This window comes from Carassius auratus, chromosome 6, assembly GCF_003368295.1.
Source record: "Carassius auratus strain Wakin chromosome 6, ASM336829v1, whole genome shotgun sequence".
NCBI lineage: Eukaryota > Metazoa > Chordata > Actinopteri > Cypriniformes > Cyprinidae > Carassius > Carassius auratus.
In genome coordinates, this window is record NC_039248.1 from 8907612 (window position 1) to 8920421 (window position 12810).

Sequence of the window (12810 nt, forward strand, 5' to 3'; positions counted from 1 at the left end):
AAATCACTTCGCTGAGAATGAAACACCACTTACCAGCTGCCACGATGTTGAAAATATCCTCTAGCAATTAAAAAATGCGCGTGCAGCATGAGGAATCTTCCCGGTTGGATGAGGTCGTAGTCAGGTGAACTGTCATCATGCTGGTCATTTTATTTACGGCTAAATTATTATTAATAAATTGTACTAATATTATGATTGGGCGTGGGCAGGCATTCACAAATGTTTATGTTATTACAAAAAAAAATTGAAATTTTGCTTTGACAAAAGGGCACTTAAGGGGCAAAGGAGCAGGTGCTCAAGTGAACCGGTTCTTTCGGACAATTCGATCAAATAAACCAGTTGAAAAAAAAAATGGTTCACCGGTTCTTTTGCGCTCGATGTAATGCCGTCATTGGCGATGATTGCCCTTCATTCAAGCCTTTGGTTTACCCGCGCTTATAACATTAGCACAGAATCAGTTCAGAATCAACCACCAAAAGAATCAGGTCGGTTCAGATGCGCTCTGTGTCAGTCTGCTTCACGCTGAATCACGCATGCGCAGTTATCATCAGCTCATCGGTTCTCGAATCGGACGCGTCTGACAGAAACGGTTCTCGTTTCAGTGTATGAATAAATATCGAAATAATTATTTATTATTGTTCTGCGTAGTTTGAAGAGAAACATTTTTGGATCTTTATCCCGAATATATATATCTTTTTAATCAGGAAGAGGCTGGGGGGTCAAATGGGGGGTCAAGGCATTTTTTGGCAGGGTCTTGAGACCCCCCAAGACCCCCCCTGGCGCCGCCGGTGAATGTAGCCCTGTACAAAATTTCTATAAATTAGAGTTTAAAAGATCATTAACAGTGTAATTCACACACACATAAAGAAACAAAAGAAAAGTTTATAAATGGAGTTCATAAATAGTTAAAATTGGGTAAAAGGTGTGCTGGTTAAAAGTATAAATATAATATCTAGAGTTTAATAAACAAGACTATTTACAGTTAAAGTTAAATTCATTATAAAAATGTTTTTGTTTCATTTGAGAGAAAAAGTAGAGAAGAAGAAGTTGTGTTTATCTGTGTAACCTAATCTGTTACCTGTCACCTGTCAATCATTTAATTCCCGTTTTGCTTTTGGCCTTTTGTTAGTACTTGAGCCAATCAGAGTAATATCATTGTGTAAGGGGCGGGACTAGTGGGACAGGTTTGTGTGAGGAGTAGTGAGCACGTATGGAAAACGGAGAACAGACGCTATAATGAGAGCGCTAATGAAGGAGGCATCGTGGTGTGGGAAGCATTAATGTTTTATGAAGGTCGGCTACTCGTGGTCCTTACAACAAAAAACTTTGGTGTGACCTGCAAGAGGTGAATATGATTGTGTATGCCTGTATTTTTGTGCTATATCGAACTGTTATAGTTAAGAGACTGGATGTATAATGTAATTAGTGACATGCTAATTAGCGGTAGCATTCTGTGCTCATGTTTTAGTAATAGTTTTAGCATTGTGATATCGCTAAAGCAAAGCTAACGCTAATTCAATAAGAAATAGTGTTTGATAATGTGGCTAAATACAGATAATATGCTCTAAGGAGACGGACGTTGGTGAGCGAGAGACTGGTTTTCCAACCGAAGGCCCTGCTGTTTCTGCTTTGCTGTTTCTGTGTGCCCTGCCGTGATCATCTGTGCTGTGCTTCTTCCATTGCCATTACCATTACCATCGCCATTGCCATTACCATTACCATCGCTGTACTAACTTAAACTGGATTCGTGAGTACTAACATTCACCTGCACGTGCTTTTTTTTGTTTATGCTCAGTTTCTGAGTGAAGCGGCCATTCCAGTTTTTAGGCCTCACCGCACACAAAGTGTCATCGAACAGGCCTGCAACGGGGTTGGACATTTTTTTCAGAGGGAATGAATGATTGTTTAATTTCAATATAACCACAGAAAGGTTTTTTTTCCTTTTGGGAAAGCGAAGTTTTCTTTATTGTTTTAGTTTTTTTATTTCATATCTTTTCATGCTTATGTGATTTGTTTTATTTTATTCTAAGATACATTTATCTTTTATTTAATGTTGTAAATAAATACTTGTTAATATTTTTGTAATCAAAATACAGTTGTGGTGGTCTTTATAAGAATTACAAATATACATTTATTAAGTAACATATAAAACAAGTTGTATTTTCCTACAACGAGCCCAGGCCCAGTCTCATTGTATTAACCACTCTAGCTTTATTTTCTAACTACATGAGACCTGGGTTACACTAATTAGTTCTTATACCATAATCCTACATCATGTCGTAACATCACAACCAGAATTTTGCCTCTTCTGCTTAAATCTTATTCAAGCAAGGCACAAAGTGAGGCCAATGCATATAAACATGGTTTCAACATCAAAATACTTCAAATGTAACTTGAAAAAGCAAATAAGCAAGGTAAAAGTAATTTATTTTAACTAACAGAGAATCGGGTTATCTGGCCTGAACTGGCTGCTAGCGTTATGCTTTTAACTCCCCGTGTCTCAATCCATCCCAGTGGGTATTGACTGCAACTTGAGAGACACACATTCATGAGTACCTTTCAAATATCATGCCCTGCACGGTTCTGAAGGTGCGAAGATATTCAGTTGCTTAGCCGCTCTGTTTTTTAATAATACACAGAATATGTCAGTGAGGATATTGACTGTTAACACCAAAGGAGTTATTAATTAACGACAGGTATAAACTCAGTAGAAACATGAACCAGCGAACAGTATTTGAAGTGTTGTTATAAGAAGAACATGATTGGATAAGATCTGAAAGTCAAGAAATTAAACCTTTGCCATTCGGGCTTTAAGTGATCAAACAAAATAGCAAAATCATTGAAACTGTCAAAAAATAATGCTCTCCATATAAGACTTGTCAAGGCTTCTTTACCAAGAGATCCACACCTCCTATATGGGAGTCTATGGCAGTACTCTATGTATTGGCCAGTTGAATGTCATTTAGTAAAAAATAAAATAAAATAAAAAAACACTAACAAAATTTTTTTTACAGCTTACTTCAACCAATATTAAATATTAGAAAATGGACGTTAAATGCTTAATTGTTCTTGCCACATTTAAAGTACAAACCCTGGCAAATCAGTAATTGTTTTAATGACTTAGCAATGTAATCATGACAAAGTTCACAGATATATTCTTATGAAACTGTACATTGCTGTTCAAAAGTTTGGGGTCAGTTAGATTTTTTAAAAGAAAGAAATATGTTGCAAAAATCTAATCAAATTAATACTGCTTTTTAAACTTTCTATTCATCAAAGGATTCTGGAGAAAAAAACTGCTTAAAATTCAGCAGTGCCTTCACAGGAATTGTATTTGAACATTTATTAGAAAACAACAATTTTACAGATATTTCAAAATATTAGAGTGTTTACTGAATGTTTGAATCAAATAAATGCAGCCGTGGATAGCATAAGAGACTTCTTTTAAAAAATAGTCAAAAATCTCACTAGAGCCAAACTTTTGAACAATAATAGGCCAGGATTTTAACAAAATGTTCAGTTTTATGTTTAATAGGGGGTTCCTATTAAAGTGTTATTCATTATAACATGCAAGCGAGAATCACAAACAGATAGGAGTATTGTTATATTCAGAGGTTTATTCTAAACGTAAATATTCAAATGGAATAACAGAACAAATTTGGATGTCTTGGTAAATGAGCTTGTTGCATCCCTGATCCCCATAGCATTTCTAAAGGCTCTGGACTGTCTACAAAAGTGTAACTGTTCACCAAACTGCTGCTATTTCATGAAGGAAAGCAAACTTTTTAATGGGCATCATTTCTTCTCATAAACAAGCGTGCAACGTGTGAGATGCAGTTTATTCTGGTATTTGGTGTTTGTCATTGATAAAAGATGAGCAAGATTATGTGCAAAAGAGTTATGGAAAGTGATTAACTTTTTGAATTATCTGATCGTGAGTTCAGCTACTGAACCATAAATCCCAACCATCCCTTGAGTCTCTTTGGCGCTCCTCTTCTCCCTCCCTCTGTATTTTGTTCTCTCTCCCTGGTAGACTGTTTGTTTTCTTTTTACACTTAATTTATGTCTCAGACTAAAAAGAGCAGGACAGTTCTGCAGTTGCTTTAGGTTTGTTCAAATGACAGGTTATATTTTAATTTTAACTACCTATATTTATCGTGTGTGCTTAAAAGATTTAATGAAATGCTTGACCTGTACATTACCCCTCTCCAAGACCCTCTATTCTGTACTCACTTGTGCGTTTATTCTCAAATATAAGTTGTTTGGTTTATTCTCTGCATCAACCTACAGTATGATCAATTGCATGCCCGTATTAATGCTCTTAAGTTCTCCTCTGCATTTCATTTTAATTTCAAATCCTTGGCCATATTTTAACATCAGCTTTAATACTATGCTATCAAAATGTTTAATTTGCCAGTAGTCTTCAGCAATTAATCCATCCAAGTGTGAGTCTGTAATACCTACACACGTTCAACTGAACCCCTTGTGTCTCCTAAGCCAATAACAGAAGCGCTGAAGTGTGTATTTGTCCATTTGTCTACTCAGAAGCAGCAGGAAAAGAGAAATACGGCTAAATAATACATGCAGCTGTGCATGTGTGTGTCTGGCCCTGGGTCAGATTTTGGCAGCTAAGTTATAAATTATTAAGTATGTTATTAAAATTTGAGCCTTAATTAACCCTGAGTCTTTATCATATCACTGTAATGACAGTGTCTATAACCACTCATGTCTATTCCTTAAACTGTCTAAGTTTATTCTTGGCTATGGAGAGAACAGTTTCCTTCACTACGTTTTTACACAATAAATTTTATTTCATTTGTTGTATACATAGGGACCTTAACACTCATTTATCTGATAATAAGGTCTATTGTATGATACATTTATTGATTATATGCTTAAATTAAACTGTTTTTTTTTTTTAAATGAAATGGCACAATTGCAAGTGTGATGTTTCTTTTGTACAACAATTTAACACACAAGAAGATAAAGGCAACTTACATTCTGGACAATGCTTTTTAGGTACTTTATCTCTCGCTCTGCCAACTTAAATAGATCCAAACAAAGCAACAATGAACCCTAAAGTCTCTAAGAGAGAAGACACAGTAGTGACAATCCTGTATTTCTGAATCGGTTGAGTGAATAATTCAATGATTCACTCTTAAAACCAATCAGAGTCAATGTTTTGGAACAAATCGGTTTAATGAATCTTTTCATATTGTAACAACAGTCCCTTGTCACCACCTACAGGTGTAACCACATATAAGTGCTCTTATAAAGTGCTAACAACCCCCAAACCAAAGCTTAAATTAAATTAAATTTAAACATCTTTACATTATTTATAAAAAAAATTCTTGCCCATCAAAAGGTTTAGTCTTTTAAAGACTTAAAAGAATCAATGAGTGTGGGTCAAATGAGCAAAGATTCATATTACATTTTATGACAGCATCAATTATGAACCTGAAATTACCTATTCCTTCAGATGACCAACCCCAGTCTCCTCAACATCCTATATTCTTATTCAGTGCTTGATTTAAATCGACTGTGACGGCTAATGTTAATGATATCGCATCCACACATCTTACTACATAATATGCAGGCCTTCATTTGGGCAGGGTGTACATGTAGGGCATTGGGAATACGTGTATTAGTGTCAATGTAAGCACTGTGTGCATGTGAGTGTTTGTGTATGTGTGTGTGTGTGTGCGTGTGTGTGTGTGTGTGTGTGTGTGTGTGTGTGTGTAATTGCCGTGACGGGACAAGATGTTGGAAGTTCATTAGTGCGTGGCTGTGGAGCGCTTGAACGCACCACAGCAGGTCCAGAGAGAGGGATCACACAGAGACAGACGGAGAGAGAAGAATAAAAAAAAAGAGTACAAGTATCAAACAACAGAAAAAAAGAATAAAGAAAACATAGATCCCTGATATGTTGTTGAAAGTGAATTACTTTGGTGTTTCTTTGCATGTTTGCTTGAACATTTTTCGGTGAGTAAACCAATATTAATCATATATTATTTGTTTAGATATGTAGTACAGCACAATTATGCAATACCACACAAGAAAACATGCACTGAACATAATATAGTAAGCTGAAGACAAGAGGAAACGTTTTCTGTATATTTTGTTGACATCAAATACCGCTGATGACAAGCATTATGGTTTAAAATCATGTAACTGTTCATGCTGAATATGGTGAGACAGGTTGTTTGACAAGCACTCATCCTAAATAACCATGACCAATAAAACCTCAAACTGTAAAAACAAACCATTTTTTTCTTTTTCTTTTTTAGAAAATTGAAACCCAAAATGAGTTTGTTACTTCACTGGAACCGATTTTGAGGAATTTAGGATGGCATCACTTGCTCACCAATCAAGATCTACATCTTGGGTGGCATGCCATGAGGGTGTGTAGATTTGCATTAAATTTTCGTTTTTGGTTTTAAAGTCTTTTTTTTTTTTTTTACAACTTGTATATTAGTACAGTATGCAATTTAAAAAAAAATGCATGCTGGGCAAGTTTTGTGTGTCAGAGTTTGAGGTTAAAGTCTTTTTGACATGAAAAACTGGAGCACTGCAAACAGATCAAAGAGACCACAGAGCACGAATGACCTTTGTAATTCATACTGAGATATTATAGTGCATGGCCACAGTTTAGCTGTTAGCGCTCTCACACAAAATATGACACAGTTAGTAGTTTGATGTTGAATGGATTGACGATTTCTGACAGGAAATCTGACGGAATGATGGTAAATATTTTGACGTTTCTGCCTTTGTTCCCTTTCTTCTGTCTGATTCCTTTTCTCTCACTTCCATTTTCTATCTTTTTACTCTTTCTTTCAAAGGCGTTTTTGAAACGGCTGACAGAGGGCCAGAGAGAGATGGGGGAGGGTAGAGGTGGAAAGAGAAACAGTGAGAAAGAAAGAGAGAAATGGAGTGACAGTCAGTGACGGTGGGTACAAACCGTGACCTTAAGAGCAGAAGCAAGGGAGCATGACGGAGAAGGAGAGAGATACTCTATAGCTCCTCTTAAAACAAACATTTTCCCTTGTGTTGTCAGAAAAGGCCACTTCCTTCCACGAAACCAGCATCAGCAGAAGACTCAAACCCGCTGCTGCCAAATTAACTGATGAAGATAAAGGGCACACCAAGTCTCACCGACTTTGCAATTCAAACACATACTTGCATTTTCATGTCCTCTTGACAACAATGGCTAACACTAGACCCAGACTAAAAATTATTCATTTAATCAAAATGGACTAACCTGAAAATGTTAATTGCATAATTATGGAGTTATTTTTTAAGATGCTGTAAACATATCATCATCAACCAGAAAATTCTGACTAATGCTAACTTGAGTGTGATAATTGGTATGAGTATATTTTTTAATGCTGTCTTTATTAATTAATCTGAAAACATGAAGATCTTGCTACTTGTTATTAAAGCGTCTTATGACACACACAGTAGTACAGTCCTAAGTCATATTTCATCTTGTCATTGTGGACAAGGGCAGGCCCATGCGTTGAAATGTCCGCTGTATTATTTTCAGGCAGTGATTTCTGTCAATACCATCAAGCTCTGTAAGATATCCTGTCAACAGTGTCTGATTCTCACACGCATGCAAACGCACCACATATGCAGTATGACAGATCCTTCTGTTAAGTGAAGGCTCCTGCTTGCATTCACATTCAAGGGGGAAAGCTCCTGACACAATCTGCTCCTTTCTCTCTCACTATCTTTCTCTTTTTACTCCTTTCATCCTGATCCTTCTTCCCAGTCTGCAGAGACCGTCTATCCAACAGAGCGTTTCAATTCTCTCTTTCTCTTGCACAGTCAGTCTTTCTATTCCCTACAAGCACTTTCTACACTTTACTATTGAGGGAAGAAATGTACAACAGCAGTGAAAAACAAAAAAACATTTACATTTTATTATGGCTTGACAAAGTCATGGCTGAGAAACTAAAAAGGCTATAAAGGATAGTTCACCCAAAAACTTCAATTCTGTCATTATTTATTCACCCTTAAGTTGTTCCAAACCTGTATGAGTTTCTTTGTAAACATTTCGATCCTAACTCTATTACATTATTTTTAATTTATTTAGTAAGTCAGAACAAGCTAATGGACTATGCCAAGATTTATGAACATATATGGACGCTCTGAGAGACGTTTTAGTTAGCAATGTGCAATAAGGGAATTTTGATCTTGCCCTCTTGAAAAAATATAAGTAAAAAAAAAAACTTTAGCAGCCCCAAGCATTAACTGATGTTTTCTTCTACATTTACTGGATCTAGACTACTAGATGTAGGTAGAACAGGCAACATTTTTAGCCTATAAGTTTCGGGATATTTGATTGTCAGCATAGGGAAAACAATTCAGATCCATAGCGATCGGTTAGAAAGTTTTTAATCACAAAACAAGCTTAAGAACTGTGCAGTTTAGAAGTTTCATTTAAAAATGTTAGGCTCATTAGGGAATTTTTAGAACAACATAATGACTTTAACTACAATACTATGTTGTCACCAGGAACATCTTGGTGGTTAGGAAAGACTGTTAAGAGGAAATGGGACAGGAACTGGAAATGCATGAAGCCAGAGAGTGAAAGAGAGAGACATGAGCAGGGCAAATTAATTGGCTCTGAAAGATGTTCCTAACAACACTACGGAGTAGAATTTCAATGAGAGTCGGCGGGAGGAAAGCACGTGTTTGCGAGTACGGTTTCCTGTAGGACCCAAGAGCAGTTTGCCCTTTTACATTTATTTTCTATTTACCAAAGCAGTATCATTGCAAAAGAGGGCAATTATCTCAACAGCCAGAGTCCTCCACCACACTTGTTTAACTACAGTATAGTTCACAAGCAGAGCAACCTTAGCTATGGGGAGTCTGCACATTTACCGAGGAGATACTGTGTTTTTAATTATTTTTGTATTATTATTAATATTCATTTAATTTATTTATGTACTGCTTTATGTATTTGCAGTGTTGCTCCCCTTATGAAACAAAAATATATTGCAGTATATTGGAAAATATCATGTAATATATTAGGCATATATTCTTATATATATTTATTTTTTCCAATATATTGCAATATATTGAAAGCGGCAATCATTTGTATATTTTGCAATATATTATATAATATATGTATCATCAATATATTATAAAATGTATTCAAATATATAAAATATTAGAAAATAAAAAGGGAAAATAATACATTACAATATATCACAATATATTTTAAGAAATATATTGGTAAATATATTTTCCTTTCGTAAGGGTCTTTACTAGGGTAATTATTTATAATAAATAAAAATAAAAAAGTAGAAAGAAAAGAGAATGCAAGTGTTAGAGACTCTTATTTATAAATAAACAAGTCAAGTATATAGTCAAGTTTTTTTTTATTAAAAAAGATATAAAATCAGAAGTAGCATTAGAATAGAGAGTGCTAGAGGTCGATGGTAAAATGAAGATGAAAGAGATTTTTTTCAGTCGTTTCTTGTAAATATTAAGTTGGGCAGGTCATTCCACCAGGAGGGAACAGTTAATGTAGAAGTCCATGAAAGTTGCATTATAGATAGAATGCAAAATGTTTCATTACAAGCATTTCAGTCAAATATAATTTATGCAATATTTCAAACATTTAACCCATTTAGGAAAATCAACCCATGGCAACAGTCTAAAAGTAGCCCAATTCTGTGGGGGGAAAAATGCGGGCTTGGCAACCCTGCAACCAACTCAAGCTGCAGGAGTAAGATTTGATTGATCATAGATTAAGAATAAAGAGAGATGACTGACGAGACCAAGCTGGAGAATTTGCTGCTCAACAGATCCTGATTTCACTGACAGGTATTCTGATCTTATAAGATGTGCTCCCTTTACACAGAGTCCGCGTGATTGCGAAATGAAATCAAAAGTGAAAGTAAACAGCTGCTCATTCAAAAATATTTAAATACTCCGCTGTCACGATCGGTGTACTGGAAACACAGAGAGAGAGATCCAATTGCAGGTATGGTGTTTATTTGAGGGCAAATCCAAAGGGGTTAACAGTCCAGGCAGGGTCAAAACCAGAAGATCCAAAACATAACATGAACAAGACATGAACACTAGGCAAGGCAAGGATGACGGACATGAAATAACTGTAACATTAAACAAGGACTCCGTGACAAAGACTCAGACAGACCGGGTATTTATACACAGAAGGATAATGGGGAAACAGGAGACAGGTGGGGGAACAATCAATTACACAACAAGGAGGAAGGTGACCAAGTAAGGGAACAGGAAGTGATAAGGTGACAGACACCGTGAGAAAGGGGGACATCTAGTGGAACCCCAGGGAACACAACCCAGACACTGTGACACTCCGCCTCCTGAGAGCAGCCCCCTGATGCGGCGAAATTATACATAATATTAAAATGTTTCAAGTAGTGGACACGAAATTTGCAGGAGCGAGACAGGGAGCAGGCGGAAATGGTCAGACATTCAGCAGGAGCCGGATTAAGAAAACAGTCGAATCCCGGACATTTTGGGTAATTAAGAAATCCATTTTTGTAGGTCCAAAAAGAGGACACGTCCGGGGAAAATGAGGATGTATGGTCACCCTATATTTACTCTGTCAAATAAAATAGGCTAATTGCATCTGATCTCAAGGTATAGCTACAACTGAGAATGACGCCAAAAACAGCATAAAGCAAATGCATTCAGTCTACTTTTACTTAACAAACCAAATAATGTTTATATTCAGGCTGATAATTGGTCAACTTCTTAGAATGTTTCCATGGCCTAGGCTGTTCAAATCAACAGCACCATTGCAAATGTGATTTTGTTAGAGCAACAACACTTCTAAAGCAGAACGTTAATACTGAGGAGGCTAAATTACATTTTAGAAAAAACAGGGTCAGCTACTTTGTCCACCAACGAAAACAGTTACAAACAAATCCACAACAAATCCATTCCGCGTTTACAGTATAGTGGCGTTTCTGAACAAATCGCGTTGTTGAAGTGAATGATTTGAGAACTCGCTTGTTTCGTTTCTGAGTGTTGTTTGAACGAATCATAAATGATTCAATGACTCACAGTAACCCAATGGCGAATCAATGTATTAAGAAAGAGTCACTTAAAGTTACAGACACATGTAATTAAAGTAGCTAATTAGCTTAGCAACATGCTCAAGTCAAATTCTAGTGAAATGAAATCTAAGTCTAAAGGAGAGTCAAGACATGCCTCTGCCATGCAAGGAACTATTTCTGCAGCCCATTAATTAATGGATGGATTTATAAGCATCCTGGGGTATGAAACTGGCCAGTTATGTCCACTGTAGTCGGTTAACAATGAAAGCTGAAGTGCAGGTGTCAGCAGAACGACAGAGAGAAAGAGAATGGGGGAATGCAGAAAGAAAGAGAAAGATGGCAATTATCTGAGGTTAGCCTGGTGCGTCTGGTTTTGTTTGCGTTTACAGTGCTGTGTTCTGAACACTAACGAGACAGACAACACTCGTTAATAATAAATTGGGCAGGAGGTTACAGAGAGGGACAGAAAGACAGAGGAAGAGGAGAACGTGAAGGTGGGAGTTCTTTAGATGATCTCTTAAATTAGATGCATTAATTAAAAACACACACACAGTGAGTGTTCAGAAGCTATACTTGACAAAAATAATTTTACATTAAATGCACCCAAACAGCTCTGATTCAGGTTCACATTACACTGATGTTGGTCATACCAGTAATTGTACCAGCTTGACATGATGCTTTCAGCCATGTATTTTGATTAAACCACCATAAACATGATCTCAAACACTACATATCAATTTGTACAAGCCTCCAACTTCCATTACAAAATGCTTTAAGCTTTACTCAAAAACATTCTCTTCTATCAAAATCAATATCAAGCTTCAAATGAAACACAAAACCCAGCAAATGCACAGACTATTGCACTGCCCATAAAACATCAGTGAGATCACTGACTGATCCTGAAAAAATGACTGAAATTCTGGATTTTGTTGCTTAGTGTGCAAAAAAAAAAAAAAGAAAAAAGAAAACACTTTTGATCATGATCAGTTTATGAAAGTCTTTTGTCATAAACTGCATTATGGCTAATATCTAAATTGTTTACATAGAGACATAAGTGTATTTGTTTTTGCAAGTGAAGGAAGTTAAACGCAAAGAATCACTGTCTCTGTTATTGTTGTCAGTCCTGTTGGATGTTCCCTCATTTTCTCTTCTCCCCCGCTGTCTTTCTATCCCTTGTCATGCTTTGGAGATTCCTCTTTTATCTTTTTAGTTTTTGTACTCTTGCAGCAGTGATATATTTTTTTTTTTTCTCAAAAAGTTCAGTGTCATCATTTCTTCTGTGAATGTACAAGGTCTATCACAAAATATATTGTCATACAGATGATGAATTTCATTTTTTGTTACATACCTTAAAAAGAGCTATTAAACATTTCCAAAATTATTGTCCAGGAAAACAGATACAGTTTATTGAACATTCACATTTTGTGACAACACAGCAAGAGACATAATTTCAGTTGTATAATGTAAAATATATAACATTTGTATAAATGTAAAATGTACAAAAATATCAAACCATGGTTTTTGACAACAAGTATAATAATTACATTTCTAAACATGAAATGACTTAACTTGAAATTAAAGAGATACTCTCGCATGAATGTAGTGTAATTTGATTGCATTCACTTGTTTACCTCAATAAACAGTTAGAAAACATAACATATTATTGGAATTTATGACAGATTTTCCCCAAAAAAGTATTTAATTTTAACATTTAATTTACAAAAATGTTGAACTGGGTCTTTAAAACTACCTTACA

The 12810-nt window shown here is 35.8% G+C and overlaps 1 long non-coding RNA gene across 2 annotated transcripts; it reads left to right on the forward strand.

Annotated features, from left to right (window-relative positions):
• The first annotated feature begins 800 nt into the window (after positions 1-800).
• On the forward strand, positions 801-7982 carry LOC113094476 (uncharacterized). Of its 2 annotated transcripts, XR_003288106.1 has the most exons (4): positions 801-1345; positions 6288-6401; positions 6840-6946; positions 7055-7982. It is a non-coding gene; the product is annotated as an uncharacterized LOC113094476 (long non-coding RNA). The 2 variants fall into 2 exon arrangements; XR_003288107.1 differs by lacking the exons at positions 801-1345; positions 6288-6401 and adding an exon at positions 6603-6743.
• Positions 7983-12810: the final 4828 nt, after the last annotated feature.